We start from the raw sequence: 23,561 nt of genomic DNA on the forward strand, positions 1-23,561 counted from the left end.
CGACGGCGCTCCGCAGCAAGAGAAGGCCGGTTGAATGTGAGCGCGTCCGTAAAGCACGTGGGCTCCAGCAGCAGGCCTCACCAGTGCAACCCGGGGGGTCCGGGCAACGACCCCCGCCCGGGCGACGTAGCCAAAGCTCCCCAGCCAACTAGACAAAGGAGGATCACGACCAGCCCCAGTTGCAATACTCTCCCGGCACTCCTCCGCCTCCTCGAAGCGGGTCCCCCCCCGCCGCCAGGCCTCCGGCCGTCGCTCTAGTCCACAGTCGTCCGGGTCAGCTGCGCTGCTTCGGGTGACTCAACACCAGACAGGCGCACTCCGGCCACCATCTAAGGGGCCCCAGGGCCAGCACCCGGGTCCAGGAAGCCCACCAGGGGGCTAGGGCGGAGGACAGGCCCAAAGTGCCGTGGCCCGGTGTCGGGCAGAACCGTCGCGGTCAAACCAATGAACCCCTGCAGGCGGGCGAGGAAGGGTATCCAACTGCAATGCCCTTGTGAAGGTCCACTGCGGTCCAGAAGCAGAGCAACACAGCGTCACAGGGGCGTCAAGCGTTTCATCACGCAACCGCCACTGCCCGGGCGTGCCCCACCACACTCAGCACGGACTGGGCCCCTCCAGGCCAGCATGCACCAGATGATCAGTGTGTGAAAGGCCCCGGGGGCGGAGCGCCGGCACTAGATGCCCACCAGGGAGTGAGGCCGGCAGCTCAGGGACAGGGGCCAGGAGCCCGGGTGCGGGCGGGATCGCCAAGTCACGTCGTGGCCCTCCGCTAACTGTTCCAGATGCTGTGCCACAACCGGCCGGGCGGGCAGAGGCGCCCACCAGGCCCCCGCACGGCTCTCTCGCAGCCGGGGCCCCAGACAAGAAGTCCGCTGGCGTCTTTGGCCGACAAGGCCTCTCGGCTCCGGCAATCCCCGGGGTCGCGTAGCGCACCTCACCGGCTCCTCCTCCAGGCAGGCGAGTGAGGCGCCGCTCCGTCGTGTCCTCCTCCACTGCCCGCTAGGGCGCCCCCGGCGTCACAGGAGGGGGGCGTAGCAGACTCCTCGCTGGTCGGCGGCCCGGAAACTCACCACCGCCCCGGGTCACCGCGGGGCAGCCGTTCCACTCTCGGTGCGCCGCGTCCGGGCCGCAACGGCCGCCCGGTCCAGGGGCCAGCGCAGCTAGACGCCGCTCCCTGCTCCAACGCCCCTAGAGGCTACAGCACAGCACCGACCAGGCTCTCGGTCGATTCCGCCGTCCCCTGCGCCTGATCCGGGGGAGATCTGCAGCGCAGGAAGGGTCAAGGGCTCCGGGGCTTCAGGAGCTCACGGGAAGAGCGTCTCTTCAGCCCGCCATCTTGGCCACGCCCCCGAGCCAGTTACTTTAAACACACAAAAGACGTTGCCATGACAAGGAAACATAAGAAAATATGGGTTTTTCACTTCTAGGTCACTCAAGGGGAGAACGTTGGAGCACAACTATAATAATAGTAAAAATATTACCCTTATTATAGCACAAACAATTGTACTGAATTTGACTGCCTAAACAAGTGTCAATGTTAACGTTTTTTGTTTAACAGACAATGAAAGGATATAAAGCGGGGTCTAAGCCAAATGAGGGAGAGACCTGTAACCCACACAACTTTCCATGATCTGAGAGCTCAATACACACAGATAGATAATACACACAGATAAAGGAAAATACACAGTGCAAAGGGCAGTGGGTAGGGATTGGGAATTTCACAGACATGGTCAGCAGGCTTTCATCGATGAGAAATAATCTGATGGAATGGTGAAAAAGTGTCCGAGAGGCAAAACGTGAAAATGGTAACACACACCCAATCACTAATTATCACGTGATGTAAGTTTTGCCTTTGATGGCAGTTTAGCCCCACCTGGAGTATAATTTTGCATTAGCTCCAACAGAATGCCCACACTGCTTGCTTTACATTCCTCTTTCTCGACAAAGAGTGCACACCTTCCGCTGTTTGTTTCAGGACAATGATGGCCCAATCTTTCTGCCTACAAATATCCACTCAGGCAGTGAGATCTCCTAAAGCAGCATGCAACAAAAGATTGTGTGTAAATTACAAAGGAAAACGACTAGTATTTTCTCACACATTTATCTCCCCAAATACAGAATGTGACAATGTACTGTAGGAGTGTCATTGACTGGACCCCGGTGTAAAGGACATTTGCTTGACAAAAGTACAGTATCGGCAGCAGCCATGGGGTGACCTCTCTGGATGACCTTTCCATAGGTAAAGAACTGGGCAAGGCAGCAAAAACAGTACACGAAATAGAATGAAGAGGAAGAGGTATAAAACCACCAAGACAGAGAGGCCCCACCCTGTTGCAAGTGCAACATTTATGCATATCTCATAAGGCCTCTTCTGACCATTGGCAATACGCCACAGTATTCTAGATGAGCCCATCAGAATGAGCTCATGCTGCATACAGTGTCTTGTTCCCAAGGGCCCAACCAGAGGATCATTACTGCCTAAAGAGACCAAGGCCCTAATTATGATGTCAGGCGGACTTGAGCCCGCCCGATACCATTTTGGTGTGGGAACCGACCAACTGTAGGTCGGCGGTACCATACACCACTACAAAGCGACCGCACATGGTGCGGTCACAAACTCTAATTTCTCTATGGGAGCTTGTGCTGCAGGCAGTTTTCGCCCGTAGCAAAAGCTCCCATAGAGATATGGGAGTTTGTGTAAATCCCTACATCATGAGGCAGGCACCGTGCAGTGCACGGGTTCACATGGGGGAGCCATAGGTGCCCCCTTTGTCCCCAACCAGAGGCTGCAGGGAGACGGGGCCCTGCTAGGGGCCCACAACGTCGCTCTCCGACAGACTTTCCATGTCGGAAAGCCCGACATGCAAAGCCTGTCCGAAACCAACATCATAATCCCAATAGCGGAAACACTGTCCGTAGGGATTATGCTGTGGGTTTCGGGTAGCCGACAGGCTCCTTGAGCCCGTCGAAAGCCAGCCAGAATGATCGGCCGTTTTGACTTCCAACTCCCTACATTGTAATTAGGCAGTCGGAAGTCAAATCAGGGATGTCGGTCAGAGACTTTCCGACACACATCCTAATGAGGCCCAAATTGTTTCTAGCTCTTGAGGCCCATCTGGAGCGCTGTCTGGTGTTCTTACTCTCACCCTACCTAGCTACGACCATTAACTAATTCGGACATTCCGACACTCTGCCATTACAACCCTGTATGAAGGTAGGATCCTTCTGCATGGTTACCCCCACTTTTTTCATGGTGCTTAGCCGTTTTTGACTAGTCTGACTGGGATCTGTTAATCAGGACCACAGTCTCTCTGCTTTCTCCCTTATATTGTAATGTTCAGTACTTAGGTACAGCCCATATTAGATACTAGGGGACCATTATCAGTCCCTCGTATAGGCTACTGAGGTACCCAGGGCATAGGTACCCCAGAGGTACCCATAGGCTGAAGCATGCATTATTCCACCCGTAGGAGACCATTCAAACTGCAACTACAGGCCTGCCATTGCAGCGTACGTAAGCTGGTGCTAGCACCACTTATGAAAGATATAGGTTTCCTATATCTAGGGTCACTGCACTTAAAACCTATAAGTCACCTCTATAGCAGGCCTTATCAATCCTGAAGGCAGGGTGCTGGGGGTATGATTCCAAGCACTGGAACTGGTCTCCGTTGGGCTCTTAGTGCTCCCAGTGCCTGTCTTCTAGACCCGGACAGCACAACATGGCTGCTGCCGACCAGAGGCACAATTCTGCCCTCCTGCTGCTGAGCTAAGCTCGAGCAGGGGAAGGCAGAACAATAGGTATCCTGTCCTAGGAAGGTGTGACCACCTCTCAGACAGGATTTTGTGTATTGGGGCCGGGTGGGTGCGCTTGCCAGCAACACTAAGTCTGCATGAGGGGCACATTTGATGTCGCCGTGCATAGTCCAGTTTCAACCAGCTCTGGGAGCTGTTGGCTCCCAAATCTGGTGCAAAACTGGACAAAGGACATGGGAGAAACATAGCCCCTGTCCCAAACCTCCCCATGGAGGGTGCCCTGAATCGTTCCAACCATTTCCTTAGGGTACTTAAGGGCTTACCTGAGAGGGGGTCCCTAGATTTGTCGTGGGACAAGATTCAATTCAGACACCACTTCTACTTCTACCGTATGGGCATTCTGGACTGCGCTGGACTTTGTTAGGGCTCGACTTCTTCCCCCTTTCCGTCTGCTGCATCATCTGTGCCTGTGCACCATACAGGAACATTCCAAGGCCTGTGGGCATCCAAGACACCTGAAGGAATCTCCCTTGAAGTGAAGGAGTCACTTCCCTGCATCTGCAGGCACTGCAACTAAGCTGACCGGTCTGCTGATCTTGAGCTTCTACGGACTCCAAAAGGCACAGCAACACAGGTGGTGGTTCTCCACAGCTCTCAAGGCCTGCCCTGTCCTCTCACCAAGTTTGAGGCCTGTATCCCACATGGGAGCCGCAGGAACCAAACCCCTGTGCACTACGTTGACTTGCCGTTGCAAAGGCTTGTTGGCTTCCTTCCACCAAGATCATCTTGTGGTGAGCTGCTCGAAGTCGTCTTGCGACTCCAGTGCGTCTAGCCTGTAGGTCCTGTTGAGGGTCACCGTTGTTTCTTTTGTGCTCCCCTGATTGTTGGGGGCCTGCCCAGACTCCCCTGCTTGTGGCAAGACTCCCGGACCTTGATGGTCCGGACATTGCACCTTCTTTGACTTCTACATTGTTCGCTGTTGCCAAGGCATGTTGGTGCTCCCGCCGGACACCGACCCCTCAACTATCAACATCCGACGTGGGACAGCTAATGCACAGCTCCTGGTCTTCCGCTTCATCACTTGGTTTTCATAGCTGCAATGTCAAGGTCACCGTCAACTCTCCTGCAACACCCGGCATCGGTGGGCATTCATCTTCCAGATCTCCTGGTCACTCCTGAGTGACATTGACTCTGTCTCCTCTGCTTGCAGGTACTTCTCATCCTGAATTCACCTTTGGATTCCACCGGACCCTTTCTCCTTCTCCAGCTGCGGCACTATCATGAAGTCGTCCATTGGGTTTGAAGGTGGTTTCCGATACCACTTCACACGTATGAACCCGGATTCACTGGTGTAGGTAACGTGGGTACTAGAGTATCCATGGGTGGGGTGGCTCTCCAACCTTCAGTCTTCCACGGGGTTTCTTCAGGGTTCACTGGGAAGGGTCCCTAATCTTTAAAATTTCAAAGTGACTTACACGTTAATTGTACAGAGAACACAGTCATGTTCCCAGACTGCACACGATCTGCGCGGGGCTTCTAGTCTCTCACCTTGTGTGGTTTCTTGGGTCCCCAGCACTTCTACATCCTCTCAACATGGTCGTGACCAGAGTCGTGTTTCTTATACCACTTTCTAAGTATACGGTTTGGAAGACCCCCCCCCCTCCCACCCCCCCCGGGTCCACTATGTATTTTGTGCTATTTATGTGATTTCTATGCAAAGTATTATGTGCATTGTGCATAGCTCTGGGTAGGAGATATTTGTATGTGTTAGAGGGTAATATATAATAAATACATAGTTTATAAATACCTTGTGTGGTTCTTTTTCACTTTATCTACACATATAAGATTGCATTCTTGTAAAACAAGCTGCTTTACACTCCTTCTGGACTAAGCCTGACGACTGCTCTCCACAGGTACCACTTAGAGAGCTTTCTAAGGTTGTCTAAGACCTCTTAAATCACCATAAGGGTTGTCTGGACTGGTGCCGGGTGCCCACTATATAAGTGGACATCATATACCAGGCCAGCTTCTCACAAACGCTCATCCAACAATCTGGACTAGTCACTCTAAATTTTGTTTATCGCTGGTCTTGTTGTGCTTGGCCAAGGCTGCAGTGTGGATAGTCTTCAGGCAACAAGCCACTTCTCAAGGCTCTTGAAATTCCCAGTAACTATCAATGTTGCTCCTGCTGTTATTGAGGGATAGAAGCCACTCTAGTTAACATCACAGATGAGTTCCTGTGTTCTATGAACCAAGACCTACCGGCACCCTGGTTTCACTGCAACATTCAGCACAGTCAACCACACTCAAGCCATAGGCTACAAAATCCACAATCAGAAGGAATGTTCTTAATTTCCTTCGTGAAAAGCAATACACACCAGATCCAGATTGCAACCTTCTTTCTCAAGCTTCTATGACCTGGGACAATTAAAAAGTGGCCTGTCCTAGTATTCCGTTCACGTTTACTGCAAAAACAACAAGGTGATGGAAGGAACGCTTTAATTAATTTTAACCGCTGGCAAACACTTTGGGCCACATTCCAGACTATAATTTTAACCCACTGCGCTATTCTAGACAGAGACCTGGCTTATGTGATACCGGTATTGGTTGCTTGTGTTCCAGTTCAGAGAGGACCTGGCCTGACAGTTTGAACAGGAATATGCTTATTTCAGCAGGGTCAATTCTGATTTGCATATAGCTGGGTCCAAACTAAGGAGCCATGGTGGGCAAAAGAACAATGGGTTGGATGCTACCTTGAGTGATTGCAGTGATAAGACAAACTGGAAGCTTTTCTGCTATCACCTTTTGTGTGATCGAAATTCCAATGGGCCGTGGATATAAAGTAGGGCAATTCCGTTGGAGGCTTTTCTTTCGATGCACAGTATTATGGCAAGTAGCCATAGACAAATTACTTTTACCCTATGTGTGAACAACAGTTTAATTTTACATTCAGCATAATAATTAAGAAAAGAATCACATCTTGACACTAAGCCCACAAAAAGAAAACACGGTTCTACTTTAGTATGATATAATCTGCAAATAATAGAACAGTTCTCCGTGAAGGGGCACTTATACTAAAAAGATGAAAATGCAGATGCACAGACCGGATGATCTCTGTAAGTTTTGGATTAAAGGAAAATGAGGAATGGACTGATTTTGCCAGCATTTTTGCACAATTATCTGTTGTACGGCTATCATTTGTGATTGTTACTGGACTCTTGGGGTGGCAGAATGGGGTGCTTAGACCAGCTTACTCCATCATACATATCTTCCACATATACACACACATCTCTTTCACCTAAACTCTAAACCCCACATGAGACATAACCGATGTATGTTTGAGTCAACATTTAACCCCAGGCCTAAGACATATATGGAGTCAAGTACAATACCTTTTCATGTATATTTTGTACTTAGAACAAGTAGGCCTTGCTCCCAGCAGCACAAACTCTTGCTACTCTTGATCTGTGAAAGAGGACTGTGGGTCATTAAGGCATTAATCGTCTCTAGATGTGTAACTTATTCAAACTGGTATATACGATTCAATAAAGCAAACGCCATTACCATTAGGGTGACTGCTTTAAGGAAATGCAGTAAACGGTAAGCTCAGCTTGCATTACGGACAGTGCTTCCAGTATCAAAATGTGTGCACGTTATCAAAATTGAACAGTTTAAGCCACTTCATCTAGTGCTCCCTGAATGCTCCCAGATTATTAATAAACAATTGTAGAGCGCATAGCTACCCTAGGGCTTCCCAGCGCTAGCAACTGAACAGAAGATGAGTGAAGTTACGGAGCGGATTTTTGAAATAGCCAGGTTTTTAAGAGTTTACGAAATGGCTGGAGATGGGGTGCAAAGTGGAGGTGAGAGGGTAATGAGTTCCAGAGTTTCGCCACGTTATAGGCAAAAGATCTTCCTCTGCTTCTTGTCCTCCTGATTTTAGGGACAACTGCAAGATTAAGATTAGCTGATCGCAGATCCCTCTCAGGGAGGTATGGGGTCATGAGGGATTTGTTAATAGCCGGGCCCGTTCCCCACATAGTCTTATGGGCAATACATAGGGCTTTAAATTTTACTCTTTCGAGGATTGGCAGCCAATGTAGACTATTTAAGGCTGGTTTGGCTGACTGGGTTTTTGGAATCCCAAGTAGCATCCTGGCGGCACAGTTCTGAGCAACTTGAAGTTTCCTTAGTGTGATTATATGAAGAAGCATGAAAGCAAGATTTCAGATTGGCTGCTTCTAAAATAAAATGCACCCAAAAGATTGTTACTTGAAAATAAAGTTTTGCTGAACCATTTTTCAACATTAAACACCATATCGCTTTACTATCATTTAGTAAAATGTGTTTGATGAATGCCAATATTTAAAAAAAAAAGTTTAATAATGGAAAATCAATGTAAAATCATTACAAGCAACTTGATAAATTAGGAGCCCAATTCGTATATAAAGTCACAAGAGTGTATTCACAGGTATAGGTCTTTCCATTGGAGCAGATTTGCGACTTTGAGGATTTCACAATTGTTTACAATCTGGATGCTGAACTCTTAGCAAATGTTTGTGATTTCCATTTTTACATGAGCAAATAAAAAGCATATATGAGCTCAGGCAAATGTCTGGTGCGTGATTGTGATTCACTGTCCCTGCACTCCCTCTCTCCCATCCTAGGAAAACCTTTTACTCCTGCCCTTGTCGAGAGTACATTTCCTGATTTTTTCTATGTGGGAAGAGCTCGCCAAGGAGTTGGTGAACATCCTTAAACATGTATGTTTTTGGGTGTGCACAGACAAAGGACATTCCACCCCTGTAACAACCACTTCCAGTCTGCCTTCAGTCCCTGTATGTTAATTTGCGGAAACATATTAAAAATCAGAGCCTTGCTAGAATCTAAACCATGGAATGATCTGTGCCCTGGCATCATCAGAGAGGCCATTATCAAATCGCTGATAGGATGACAGAGCTGCCACAATTGGTTATCTCACAGCATCTCACCAAAAGTGACAAGTGGACTGTTTTACAGGACAGGCAGTTTTCTTACGCATTCCGCCCCTTTGACAAGTAGATATATTAGAAACTTCTAAACCCATGTATATTGTGAAATTGTAGCGACCTTTCATAAATGCCACATACCACATGCTGTATATAAAATATACAACCACAATAAAGATGGAATGGCAAGCTGTAGTTGTTGGGTAGGCCAACGCAGGAGTATGCAAATATAATTTTGCAGTTAAAGTCAGAAAATGTTGCTCTTTGCAAAAGTAGGCGAGTGCCCTAAATTTGAAGAGGCAAACCTTTCTCTTGACCGGTGAATCCCAGCTGCCAGAGGTTCTGCCTAGAAAGGATGCATGGTCTGGCTGACAGCTGCAGGGTCTGACTGGCAATGGAAAGGGTGTCATTGTCTTACTTGCTCCTGCTCCCGGTGGTCCCCGGTCTTGAACCGGTAAAACAGAAAGCAGACCAGCTCGGCTATTGCCCATTCACTATTCCTGCACCTTATGGTGGTGCTTTAGGCAGCGGGGAATCACTAGCGTACCACTCAGAGCCACATATCCACCAATCCTCCCCACCCAAAAAAATTGTCCACAGGTTTCCAATTTGCGGAGCTGGTGTTATTAAAATACAATTACACAAAGTTGAGAGTCATAAGTAGTGGTTCATTTGTAAAATAAAAAGTGCCGGGGCTCTCCTCAGGAGGCAGCGCTAACAGGAGAAATGTGCTGGTGCAAACTGCCTCCTGACTAGAGTCCCGGCACTTATTATTCTGGGGAGGACTTGGCCTAATGGCTAGAGCTGCCGATTTCGGAGCTGGGTAACTGGGCTTGAGTCTCGGCGTGGTTAAACATCCTGTGATTATGGAGAAAATTGCCTTTCTTCCAAATAAGTGTGTCCTCCATTGCTACTATAAGCACTGGTGCTGAGGATTAGGTGCAGGTGCTGAGCACCAGAAATTACCGGCTCAAATTAAGCACTGGTCATAAGACGTTTCAATTCCCAGTTAAAAGAACAACACTTTTACAATATCAGTAAAAAAAGGAGCAAGTAATAGAAAGTATACAATACAATAACCATGCAAGGTATCAATACTGGCATAGTGGCTTTCTCTGTAAAACGCAAATATATTACTACATTGTTCGTACTACTATTTATGAATAATAAAGATTATCAACCTTCCTCCACAAAAACTTTTGTTCCCTCTGGATCACTAGTTCGTCATGATGACTAGAAAAATTAAGAAAAAAACCAAAATAAAAGATTACAGCCTGTGGGGAAATTCAACAAGACATTAAAAATGTATTAAGCTTATCATTGTCTTTGTTCAAGAGTTATACACCAGTGACTTCTGTTTTCTTTCTCCGTTTCTGGTGAGGTATTCCCCAGTGGCGGTTCCTCCGCAATGGCGGAGGAGAATCGCTCCACTGCCTGGCTCAGAGCCAGCAAATGAAAAATAAAACTATGTTCTTGCATCGTTTTATTTTGCATTTGCCAGCTCTGAGACAGTGCTGTAGGGAGGAGCGGGGCTAAGGCATGGGAGGGGGGAGGGGGGAGGAGGAGTGCTACGTGCACTCCCTAAGTGCTCATGTGTGTTTGGCCAGCCGTCTCAGGCCGACCAAAACACATATGCGCACTTAGGTTTTCTCCAGCCCAGCTGCACTGAGCAGCCATTATTAATAACAGGGGGTACCCGGTAAACCAAACGGCATCTGGGTGAATATAGTGAATTACGAAAAAGGTGACGCCACGGTATTTTCTTCAAAAAATTTAATTATGAGGACAAAAACTATTAATTATCTGTCTCGTCACAACATAAGTTGTATGGTATATATCTGTCATCAATTATAACGTTCATCCAATGATTATTACCAACAATTACAAATACAAATAGAAAATGAAAAACCCAAAACAAAACAAAAATTAGATTTGTAAATTATTTTTTAAAGATCCTTTTTCATTTTATACATTATTAATACAAATCAGCCAACCAAACAATATTCAATCTTGTGAGGAATGACGTTTTCGAATCCAAAAACCAAATATTTAATTCTAGATCCAAGCGGTCCAAATGTCCTATTGTAGTGGACCCTTAATCCAAGGGTTGTGTAAGAAGCCCAATGATTTATTTACAAGGAAAGAATGGCAGTGCAGTGGACCGCTTGGATCTAGAATTAAATATTTGGTTTTTGGATTTGAAAACGTCATTCCTCACAAGATTGAATATTGTTTGGTTGGCTGATTTGTATTAATAATGTATAAAATGAAAAAGGATCTTTAAAAAATAATTTACAAATCTAATTTTTGTTTTGTTTTGTGTTTTTCATTTTCTATTTGTATTTGTAATTGTTGTAATAACCATTGGATGAACGTTATAATTGATGACAGATATATACCATACAACTTATGTTGTGACGAGACAGATAATTAATAGTTTTTGTCCTCATAATTAATTTTTTTTGAAGAGAATACCGTGGCATCACCTTTTTCGTAATGCACTGAGCAGCCAGGCTGGAGAAACCCCACAGACTCCCTGGCCTGAGCGGAGCATCTTCCTAGCCCGCTCAGACCAATCCTTGTGTTTCTCCGCAGCACAGAGATTGATTGGGAGTCTGTCCATGGGGCTGCTGGAAGAGGAGAGGCGGTGCGACACGACGCTGGTGGCGGCCGGCAGCTAAAGGTACATTAAAAAAATATATAGTATTTCTAAACCCTGCGACCCCTCCTCCGTTCCATCCATCCGGCCTACCGCCCTTTGTTTATGGCAGCCGCCGCAGTTATTCCCATCACTTTATGTTGTATATCTGGCTACTCAACAGTGCTACAACACTGGGTTAAAAGAACTGTAGTGACGTGGACAGGCTGGGTTGTCCAGTGTGTAAGGAAACAAGAGGATGCAGTGACTTTGTGTGTCAGTTTGAAAGGGCTGAGTCAGTATGCTGAGGAATGTAGTGTATGGAAGCTGAGAGAATGTGATTATGTATGGAAAGTTGGAGCATGTGCTGGGCCCAGCCCAAAAGTGGAGAACAGCTGGAGGGAGACTAGAGCCTAACATGGATTACAGAATGTACCACCTACCTAAGGTGGCACCAGACTCATACCTCAACACCATACCCACCAATTACATGTTAAAAGATATAGGGGGAACAGAACGTGGTATTCATGGTGGTCAGATAAAGTCTGGACCCTCAGAGGACACTGGAGTATAGTTTGCCTATATACACACAAGGACCCTCAGAATCTTCGATATTCTGGCACAAAGAAGAAGCAAACCTGTGAACCAATCTGCTCAACATCTACCTAGACAAGCAGTTATAGGTGACCTTCCAAGCGTAGCTCACGGATGCTTCTCAACTCCACTGAGGGTGTGATGGGACATGCTATATAGAAGTAAGTGTTTACCAGGAAAAGTAAAGCAAACAAACATTGGCACAACTAGGGTGTGTGGTCCAGGCAGAAACGGCCCTCAGTTTTCCAACACTTGGAGGTTGGTCTTGGACAGCTCTCTGCTGCTCTCCGAGGATGGATAGAGAGCTTCCTGGTGGTTTGGATATTTATGTTTGGACTCCATGGGCTGGCTCTGTGCTGCACACAGGCATCGCAGGTAGCAGCAGGCCAGGCATGAAGAGGTTTAGGAGTTCACAGGCTTAAGCACAGGGTTAAGGAAATAAGCAGTATTCAGTTTCCTGTTTAGGAAGCCCAACAGCTGGGTCTACGCTGATTCAAGTCAACCTGTTCTTCAATTCAGTTACCAACAGTCCTTGGCTGTTGGCAGAAGCGAATCTACTAACTACGCATCTTTACAGTTTAAACATCTCACAGTATTTACCATACATATGGAACCTCATGCATCCATTCTAAACCAATCCAACATCATTTACCATGTCTATGCTAGCGTCCCACAATTTTATTTAAATTAATATCTCCACAACAAACCAAACAGCGGTCACAAGTACTCAACGAGATTCAGTACTGGATGTCAGACTACCATTTGAAGAGAAACGCTAAAAACAGAATTTCCGCTCAGCTCTCCTTCACACTACAATAAGCTGGATTAAAACAGTCTTAGTAATGGATAGCACCCGATAGTGGTATCTCTCTTGAATTCATTATTGGCAAACACCTCAACCTAAAGCGGTACACCAATATTCTTACTATTGGATTGCAATATCAACTGAGAAAAGCACTAAAGCATCTAAGCATCTTGGTAGTTGTCGTTCAGTTTTTCACACAAAGTTTATATTATTTTTCAGCGAATGCCGTCTTTTGAAATCATATCTCTAGACACCAGTGTTTTCAGGGATTACTCCCTCATTGCCAGAGAATATTTACGGGTTGCTGGACATGCTGCCAACTTTCTCAGATATAATCCCACTCATAGCATGCAGGTGTTCGTAAACTCGTAAGCTTGGGGGCGGCTCATGACAGCCTTTTATCAGTGAAAGTTAGTTCCGGGTAGGAACGTACTGATTGCATGTAATAGCGCCATTAACCCATAGCATCTTGTAATTGAAGTTCAGTGGAGTACATGCTACTCTCACGTGTCACACGAGGATAAGCAAGGAACAGCTAGTAGGCAGTCTCACCACCATGTGGCAGGTAAAATGTCCTGGCACACTGGGTATGATGCAATGGCTCCACAATTAGCCACCTCAAAAACTGGTGTGAGGGGTCAAGTTGCCTCACACTTTGGTGCACTCTCTAATAGCACAGCTAGGCTTTTCTGATGAATAACAGTGCTGAAAACACCCCAAAATGAACTTGCAGATTGTAGAGTTCACTGGAGGAAACAGAAAGGTATAACCAGAGAAGAAACAAAGGGGGCATGGTGGCACAGCTTAAACTCATATGTTAGACGTCTGTCTTGCTACAAAATAAAAATACTTTATATTGGTTCATGCCCTTAGCTTTTTAAGAATTATATATTTTCTTTAAAAAAAGTCAGGGCCAACGATTTGTTTTATGAATAACAGACAAAGAAATTAAAATGCAGGAATTGAGTGTTTGCAGTTTACTGTTTCCAAAACGAAGGACAAAAAGATTGGAAAAGGAGAAAGCAGCTTGAAATCACTTGTAGTTTTTCAGGATCCTCATCTTTTCATGAGACTCCAGTAAGGTTTCTCCCATCTCAAAGGTCAGAGAGACCTCTGACCCTGCTTGCAGGCAGGTCGCTCCCCACGCTGCTGCTAGGCTCTGTCTGCATTGTTTTTGCCTAATCTTGTATTTTTCCCTTGTGCCTAACTTGCTTTCTTGCCCAGACTTGTTTTTATTCCTCTGTCCCTGTACTTGCTTTCTTGCCCAGACTTGTTTTTATTCCTCTGTCCCTGTACTTGCTTTCTTGCCCAGACTTGTTTTCATTCCTTTTGTGCCTGTACTTGCTTTCTTGCCCAGACTTGTTTTTATTCCTCTGTGCCTGTACTTGTTTTCTTGCCTAAACTTGTTTTTCCTTCCTGTGCCCACTTTTCCAGCGGCCCCCGCCTGTTTTTCCCACCGCTGCGTCCCTACGGCCCCCCCTGCAATCCCATTCGCCGCCCTGCTCCCGCCTCCCAGCTGCTCCTCCCTCCCTCTTACCCTCATATGGAGGACGCGAGCGGCCGCACGCAGCTGGCGCGCCGCTGCTGCGCCGCTGGTGCGCCTAAGGCAAGCCCGTCTGCGTCCGTCCGTGCCTGGACCGCGCCCAGTGCCAGGACCCCGCGAACGCCACGACGCCCGACACCGCTACGATGCCAGAACCCTCCACGCACTCAACACCGGACGATCACACACCTGCTTCCTGGCTGCCCCGAAGCACACCTATGGAGCTTTCAGCTGCCGGAACTGCAGCTGCACAAGCATCGCCCCACCATGCTGCCGACCAGTAAAGAACCAAACCACCTCAATCAATCAATCAGCAGAATATGTATAGCGCGCTACTCACCCGTAAGGGTCTCAAGGCGCTGAGGGAGGGGGGGGGGGGTCGCTACTGCTCGAACAGCAAGGTCTTGAGTTGTTTCCTGAAGGAGAGATGGTCCAGGGTCAGCCGTAGGCGAGTGGGGAGGGAGTTCCATGTCTTGGCTGCCAGGTAGGAGAAGGAACGTCCTGTGGATTTTCGGAATCGTGGGACGGAGGCGAGGGCGAGGCTGGCGGATCGGAGCTGGCGGGTGGGTGTGTAGAATGTGAGGCGGCTGTTGAGGTACTTCGGCCCCGTGTCGTGGAGAGCCTTGTGTGCGTGGGTGAGGAGTCTGAACGTGATCCTCTTGTTGACGGGTAGCCAGTGCAGGTCTTTCAGGTGGGCAGAGATGTGGCTGCGGCGAGGTATGTTCAGGATGAGTCGTGCTGAGGCGTTCTGAATGCACTGGAGTCTTTTCTGGAGTTTGGCTGTGGTTCCAGCGTAGAGGGTGTTCCCGTAGTCCAGACAGCTGGTGACGAGGGCCTGGGTGACCGTCTTCCTGGTTTCGGTGGGGATTCACCGGAAGATCTTTCGGAGCAAGCGCAGGGTGTTGAAGCAGGATGACGAGACGGCGTTTACTTGCTTGGTCATCGAGAGGGAGGAGTCCAGGATGAAGCCCAGGTTGCGTGCGTGGTCCGTTGGTTTGGGTGCGATGCCCAGGGCAGAGGGCCACCAGGATTCGTCCCAGGCAGAGGGAGATGGTCCGAGGATGACGACTTCCGTCTTGTCTGAGTTCAGTTTCAGACGGCTGATCTTCATCCATTCTGCGACTTCTTGCATTCCTTCCTGGAGGTTGGCTTTGGTGGTGGCGGGGTCGTTGGTGAGGGAGAGGATCAGCTGGGTGTCGTCGGCGTAGGAGATGATGTTGAGGTTGTGTTGGCGAGCGATGGTTGCGAGAGGGCTCATGTAGACGTTGAAGAGGGTGGGGCTGAGTGAGGATCCCTGCGGGACGCCGCAGATGACTTCGGTGGCCTCAGATGCATCCTTCTCAACACCCGCTCCGCCTGCAAACACGCCGTTGAACACTGGGACCTACTCGACTCAACCTCCCCAGACGTCATCTTCCTGACAGGGACCTGGCTGAACCCCGCCTCGGCACCCGACATAGCCATAGCCGTCCCGGAAGGCTACAAGATCACCCGCAGGGACCGCACCAATGGAGCCGGAGGAGGAATCACATTCGTCCACAGGAACACACTCAGAGTCTCGACCAACACCGACCACACCCTCAGCACCCCCAAATACCTGCACTTTCAGATCCACACCGACCCCAACACCATCCTCAGAGGAACCCTCATCTACAGACCCCCCGGACCCCGACCACAGTTCAGCGACTCCATCGCCGACTTCGTCAGCACACACGCCCTTGCCTCCACGGACTACATACTCCTCGGGGACGTGAACTTCGACCTCAAGAACAACCTCGACACCAACTCCACCACCCTGATCGACAACCTAGCCAACCTCGGACTCAGACAACTTGTCACAACACCCACCCACTCCGCTGGTCACACGCTTGACCCCTTCTCCGCAAACCCCACGTCTCCTTCAACCACACCACCGAACTCCACTGGACTGACCATCGCTGCATCCACTTCACCTTCAAAAAACCCACCACGCACCACCGCACCCAACAGATGCCTGGCCGCTGCTGGAGCAAAGTCAATGAAGACCAGTTAACCACCACCCTCGCCCAACGCCAACCCGCCGTCCCCGACACCGCCGCCCGCAACCTCAGACAGTGGATCAACGACTGCGCCTACACCCTCGCCCAATCAAAAATCCCTCCAACAGTCACACCAACAAGAAAGCCAGATGGTTCACTGAAGACCTTCGGGCCTCTAAGCAAACCTGCCGAAAGCGGAGGAAGATCTGGCTCCGTGAACGAACACCAGACAGCAACGCAGCCCACAAGAACGCCACCCAAAGACACCCTCACCTCATCAGATCCACCAAAAGGGCCTCCTTCAAAGACTGCCTAGACAACAACGAGCACAACAGCAAAGAGCTCTTCAACATCGTGAAGAAACCCTCCAACCCCAGCTCCAACACCAACGACGTCCCACCCTCGCAAGACCTGTGCGACTCGCTGGTCACCTTCTTCCACCGCAAGATCGCAGATATCCACAACAGCTTCATTGCCACGACCGCCACGACAACCACTGAGACCTCCGCCCCCACGACCACCATCTGACCAACCGCCTGCTCTCCTGGACCAACATCAACGATGACGACACCATCAAGATCATGAACACCATCCACTCCGGATCCCCGTCAGACCCATGCCCACACCACACCTTCAACCAGTACAGCCATCGCACCCCATCTCCGGAATGTCATCAACACCTCCTTCGAGACAGCAACCTCCCCGGAGAGATGGAAGCACGCAGAGATCAACGCCTTACTCAAGAAACCCAAGGCGGACCCCAAGGACCTCAAGAACTTCAGGCTCATCTCCCTGCTCCCATTCCCGGCAAAGGTAATCGGGAAGACCGTCAACGAACAACTGACTCGCTACCTCGAGGAGAACAACATCCTGGATCCTTCCCAGTCCGGGTTCCGCAGCAACCACAGCACTGAGACTGCCCTCATCGCCGCCACCGATGACATCAAGTCCCTGCTGGACAACGAAGGAACAGCGACCCTCATCCTCCTGGACCTGTCAGCCGCCTTCGACATGGTCTGCCACCACGCACTACGAACACGCCTTCACAACGCCGGGAACCAAGAGAAGCCCCTGGACTGGACCACCTCCTTCCTCTCCGGCAGAACACAGAGCATTCCCCCCTTATGCTCCGAAGCCACCAAGATCATCCGCGGTGTACCCTAGTGCTCATCCCTCAGCCCACCTCTGTTTAACATCTACATGGCACCACTCGCCCACGTCGCCCGTTGGCATGACCTCAATATCCTCTCCTATGCCGATGGCACCCAGCTGATCCTCTCCCTCACCAAGGACCTCCACACCGTCAAAACCAACCTTCACGAAGGAATGAAGGCCGTCGCTGAATGGATGAGGAACAGCCGACTGAAGCTGAACTCGAACAAGATGGAGGTCTTCATCCTCGGATCCACCCCTTCGGCCTAAGACGACTCCTGGTTGCCGACCGCACTGGGAACCGCCCCAACACCCACCGACCACGCACACAACCTAGGGGTCATCCTAGACTCTACCCTCTCCATGACTAAACTGGTCAAGGTCATCTCCTCCTCCTGCTTCAACACCCTCCTGATGCTCTGCAGGATCTACAAGTGGATCCCCACTGAAACGAGAAGAACGGTCACCCAGGCCCTCTTCAGCAGCAGGTTGGACTACGGAAATGCCCTCTACGCAAGAGCCTTGGCCAAACTCCTGAGACGGCTCCAACGCATCAAGAACGCCTCTGCACGCCTGTTCCTCGACATTCCTCGCCGCAACCACATCACACCCCACCTGAGAGACCTGCACTGGCTCCCAGTCAACAAGAGGATAACCTTCACGCTCCTCACCCACGCACTCAAGGCACTCCACAACACCGGACCAACATACCTCAACAGACGACTCAGCTTCTACACCCTCACCCGCCAGCTCCGCTCCGCCCCGCCGACCTCACCCTCGCCACAGTCCCCCGCTTCCGAAGACCCTCCCACCTCGCTGCCAAGACCTGGAACACCCTCTTCATCCACCTACGGCAGACCCAAGACCTGCTGACCTTCAGAAAACTCCTCAAGACTGGGCTTTTCAAGCAATAGCAGCATTCCCCACCCCAGCGCCTTCAGACCCTCATGGGTGAGTAGTGCGCTTTACAAATGATATGATTGATTGATTGATTGATTGATTGATTGATTTAAAACGCATTCATGTTTCTCCAAAACCAACCACATGTTCAAAGTATTCTTACTGTGGTCTTTCCAGGATAGATTATTGTAATCTACTCTATCTTGACCTTTCGGACACTTCTCTGTATGTTCAGTACTATGTGAAGTGTAGAGAATTGTGAGTGGAAGGGTCAGGGGTGAGTGAAAACTGTGTGTTAAACGGTACCTAGCTCTTAAGGACAAATTTTTTTTAAATATACCTTTGGAGCTGGTACTATTAATTGACGGAGCCGCGGGATGGTGTTATCGAAGCGAAGGATTTCCTGGAGTAAAATCTGATTGTAGGTACCCTTCCCACCCGTTCTAAAGGCTCATGGGGCAATGTCTCCACAAAAACAAATTATCACATAGAATACCTAATAGGTACCGTATCTTGTGCATGATTATGTGCCTTTTCCACTCAATATAATCACTTGTATATATTTATCACTTCACTGATTTTCCTACTATACCAACATTGTTTCGATAGAGAATAGAAGGGATCTGTTTTTTTACCCTGAAGAAGCCTGTGAGCTTCGAAACATGTTGACAAACACAGGAGGGATCGCTCAATAAAGCAGGACACCTCCGACCCACCCTTTTAATAGTACCAGCTCCAAAGAGATATTAAAATGTTTTTGTCCTTAAGAGCCAGGTACCTTTTAACACACAGTTTTCACTCACCCCTGACCCTTCCACTTACAATTCTCTACACTTCACATAGTACTGAACATCAGTGCTCCCATGTAGTCGTAGGTAGTAGCACGCCCCGTCCCGCAGCAAGGTGACATGAAGCATGACACCAAGGGCCCTTTTGGTGTGTGAGGGGTATTTAAACAAACACTATGTGCTTCCAACTACTGTAGGAAACGCGCATGACCTGCGAGTACACTCTTCTTGGAACATTTTCTTTGGGGTGAATCCATATGTTTTTGGAACAATTCTAGAGGAGGACGTATCCACCTCCAGTGCCCTCTAAGGACACTACCTCTTCACTCCCACTCTTGTTAATATAATAGCACCAAGATCACCTGATGTGTGGAAGAGACTAGGGAAGGAAAATGATTGTCAAGGGCGGGGGCCTGGGAGGGCATGTAGCTGTCTTTCACCCTACTGTCTTTTTTTTTGTTATCGGGCGTGTACCACAATATCTGGGGAGGCGTGGAGTTAGATCAGGGCTCTTGGCGGAGGGCTGTCACCTTGGCCCAACGGTCTCCAACCATTTCTGTAATAAAAGTATTTATGCTCAATGAAAATCATCCTGAGCTACTAATATTATTAGTGTTGTAATAATGACCACATCAGACAAGATTACCTTGGTGGCCACCCAATGCAAGATTTCCAGCAGTTGTCACCTCAGTGATGGATTGCCAGCCATGATAACTTCAGTGCATCGGGCAGGGTTCCCAGAAGCAAAGTAAACAAGCATTTGTAATGTAATAGGTTTTGTGTTAGTTAAATGCAGAGCTAATGGCTGTGCAAATGGAACAAATATATGCGCCATCCGTCTGCTTTTGTTTTTTTATTTATTGACTTTTGCAGCAATGGTGGCACGTTGCACTTTAGCTTTAGATGTTTAAAGCTAAAGCGAGGCGTGCCGCCATTGCTACAAAAGTCAATAAATAGAAAAAGAAAGTTGTGTGTCCGGCTTTTTTTCTGTTTATACTACTGTAGCAATCTCGGCACACAGCGCTTCAGCTTTAGATGTTCAAAGCTAAAGCGCAGCATGGTACCATCGCAATAAAAGTAAATAAATGGAAAAGACATGCGGTGTCCACCCGCCTTGTTTTTTTTAATTGATTTACTTTTGTAGCAATGGCGGAACGTCGCGCTTTAACTTCTGATGTTTAAAGCTAAAGCGCGGCGTGCCACCATTGCTACAAAAGTAAATGAAGTGTCATGCAGGTCAGCAGCAGTGCAGTAAGGAGGGCAGCAATGACAAGGGGGAGCAGATGTGAGCGAGGAGGCTACAGATGGTCAGAGATAGCCAACCAAAAAAAAGCAATTGGTGATGTCCGCTGGGAGGGAACAAAGCAAACAAAGGCTGGACATATGGACAGTATTAACCAACCAGAGTAAATTAATTTAGTCTCTATCGGGCTCTGTTTTGTGCTCTGGCACAGGCGGTCCATTTTTTTCTGGACTGCAGTGACAGCAGGCACATCATTGTGCACGTGCTCACTTCTCACTAGTGGGGAAGTTACAGTATGACGTCATGCTAGTTGAGCGTCGTAGGAGATGGGAAATCCTTTAATGATAGTCATTTTCTCTCTGGATTTTCCTTCTCTTTTTGAAACTCAGGAGCAACAACATTGTCGTGTTGTCACCAGGGCTTTAAGTGGAATCTTTTTCAATATTATATACAAGCCATAGTTGCTGTTAATTTATCTTATGCAACTAACAACCACTGACAAAGCCAATAGTCTCGACTTGTAGTAGGAATGGTATTACTTGTTGATTCATATATCTGGATGCAATGACAGAAACAGCAAAATACAGTATACTAACAACAGATTTTTAGCTTATGTGCTTTTAAGCCACACCCTTAATTACATTGGTCAGCCCCCTTTGAGAGACCCCTAGTTTTTTCATCCTACTCAAAGTCCTGCCTCCACTATCCTTCTCAATTCAAATAACAGACTAAAATATACACCGCTCAAATTACTTCATATTTCACTATATTAATTCACCACCAAACCTTTATGTTAAGAGACGTGCATGCTACTCAACGAAAATGCGCTTCAACACCTCAACAGGGGTAGCAAGCACTATATAAATGCAAACCTTATCCCTCCACTATCCTTCTCAATCCAAATAACCGATTAACATATCCACCACTCAAATTAATTTCCTATTTCAACTAGACTAATTCACCACTAATCCTTTATGGGTTCCAGAGTGGTATGCTGCTTGCCGAAAAAGCACTTAAACACCTCATCAAAGCCCTATATAAATGCAAACCTTTTCCCTCTTCTATGCCTCCACTATCCTTCTCAATCCAAATAACTGACTAACATATCCAACACTCAAATTCTTTCATATTTCACTATACTTATTCACCACTAATCCTTTATTGGGTTCCCGAGCAGCGTGCTACTCACCAAAAAAGCGCTTTGACGCCTCATCAGGGGTAGTAAGCGCTATAAACATGCAATTACAAAACAATGTGTGTTTACTTTTTCATTACAACAGAAAACATTTTCATTTTGTTTCTCATCACTGTTTCCAGTTCATATTCACAATGTGATTCTCTGTCTTATGTTGCAGCTTAAGTGTTACTGGATATCATATCCAAGCTGTCTTTGGCAACAGCTGCAGTCATACTCACCAGCTTCGCACCTCTCCGAAGGTGCTTTAAAAGGCACGTTGCTGCTATCATGCAAGTGAGGCAATGAAGAACTATAAAAAACAATAGGTCAGCTAGCGACAGGTGGCTTTCCGAGGTCCAAGCGCTTCTTTCGTAGGACTGATAGAAGCAGCTCAGCCATTCGAACAGAGTGCTGGTGTAGATGCACCAAAGTGTGCTGCAGATGTGTCCAACTCGTAAGCACCACAACTTTTAAACACCCCATAACTATACCTGCAGCACTCTTCCCCACCTCCTAACACGCATGTGCTCTCTTTTTTTGTTTTAATCCAAATTGTTTCAACGTGACTTACACTCGACTTAACAACTCCAAGGCTACTTCACATTAATTTTTGTTGTGCACACTTATTTCCAGGAAAGCTGCCCCTAAGCAATTTCTCGCTGAAGTGAAGCGCTAGCCTCGAAATAAAGCTTTTAATTATTTTTTATTTAATGCGATTTTCTATAGCGCTATACAACTAGAAAAAATTGCAAATGTACAAGTTGTAAAGTCACTCAAGGAAGAGATACAAATGGATAAACTCTAAGCATCACATAGTAGTGAGTACAAAGGTCTACTACATATACTAGTGGTTAGTTATCTCTCTCTCTCTCTATATATATATATATATATATATATATATATATATATATATATATACAAATAGTAGATTTTCTCAGGATTCCATTTTCCCCAGCTATTCGGCTTGGACAAGTATATATCACATGCAGCACGTGACAAAAATGCAGGCCTAGAGGACACTCCTTGTAGCACGTCCCATATCTCAAATACCGCTCCAACCACAGTGCATCCACTTTACCTGCTGCATTTCAATCTCCATCCCCTGTATTTCATATTTGCCCATGAAGTTGTTTCACAGACCCAGCTAAATACAAATCGCGCCATCTGAATTATCTGCGGCATCCCACCTCACACTGTTTAATCACTGTGCACCACTATGTTCTTGATACTATCCCTGCAACTATCAACCCTCCCGAATTCCACAGTCCTTAAGGTCCCACTTCCCCTCTTACCCTGGCTCCTGACAGCCCTCTTGTCAGCTGGCAAGTCTTGGAGCCAGCACGAGCTCACTCTTCCGCCTACGTCATAACAGGCAGTTCACGTGCTTCTCTATGGACTTCTCTAAATACAAAGCCAGTGCAGTGCTTCATGTACAGTGCTACATCCACCCGTGGAGCGTAGACAGGGAGAGAGGCGGGGTTTAAACCGAGCGCCTACTGGCAGATAAACAACCGACACGGTTCACGCAAATCATTGGCGAATCAGATGATAGCAGAGAGGTTGCCTAATGGAAAGAGAGAAGGGACAAGAGCGCAACTTAACTGAAAGAGAGCCCGCATCAGGAGCTCCATGGAAACAACCAGAGTATGAGCTCCACGGAAGCAAGACGTGAGACTCACCAGCCAAAGAGAAGACAAGCATTGGCAAAGTCAACAGGTCTTGCTTTTGGGAACTATTTGCTTTGCCACTGGTTTTTAGCGATGCTGTGCAGCATGCCTAAAGAGGAAATCAAATAAAGGTCGGTGACACAGCTGCAGCAGCAGCGCCATTTTGTAGGCGCATGCACAAAAAACAAGCATTTGCAAGGCCAATAGGTCTGGCCTATGAAAGATCTGTTGGCTTTCGTGCAGTGGAGTAGCATTGTGTGGTGCAGCATTGTGTGAGTAGAGCAGCATTATGAGG

General features: G+C 47.9%; 1 protein-coding gene across 1 annotated transcript in view; it reads right to left on the minus strand.

Moving 5' to 3' along the window:
- Window positions 1-23,122, minus strand: part of H6PD (hexose-6-phosphate dehydrogenase/glucose 1-dehydrogenase) — a 56,574-nt gene extending 33,452 nt beyond the window's left edge. The window contains exon 1 of the mRNA XM_078642305.1: window positions 22,892-23,122. The gene's annotated coding sequence lies outside the window, so the exon portion shown is untranslated. The remainder of the gene's footprint in view (window positions 1-22,891) is intronic.
- Window positions 23,123-23,561: the final 439 nt, after the last annotated feature.

The sequence above is a fragment of the Lissotriton helveticus genome, chromosome 5_1 (assembly GCF_964261635.1).
Source record: "Lissotriton helveticus chromosome 5_1, aLisHel1.1, whole genome shotgun sequence".
NCBI lineage: Eukaryota > Metazoa > Chordata > Amphibia > Caudata > Salamandridae > Lissotriton > Lissotriton helveticus.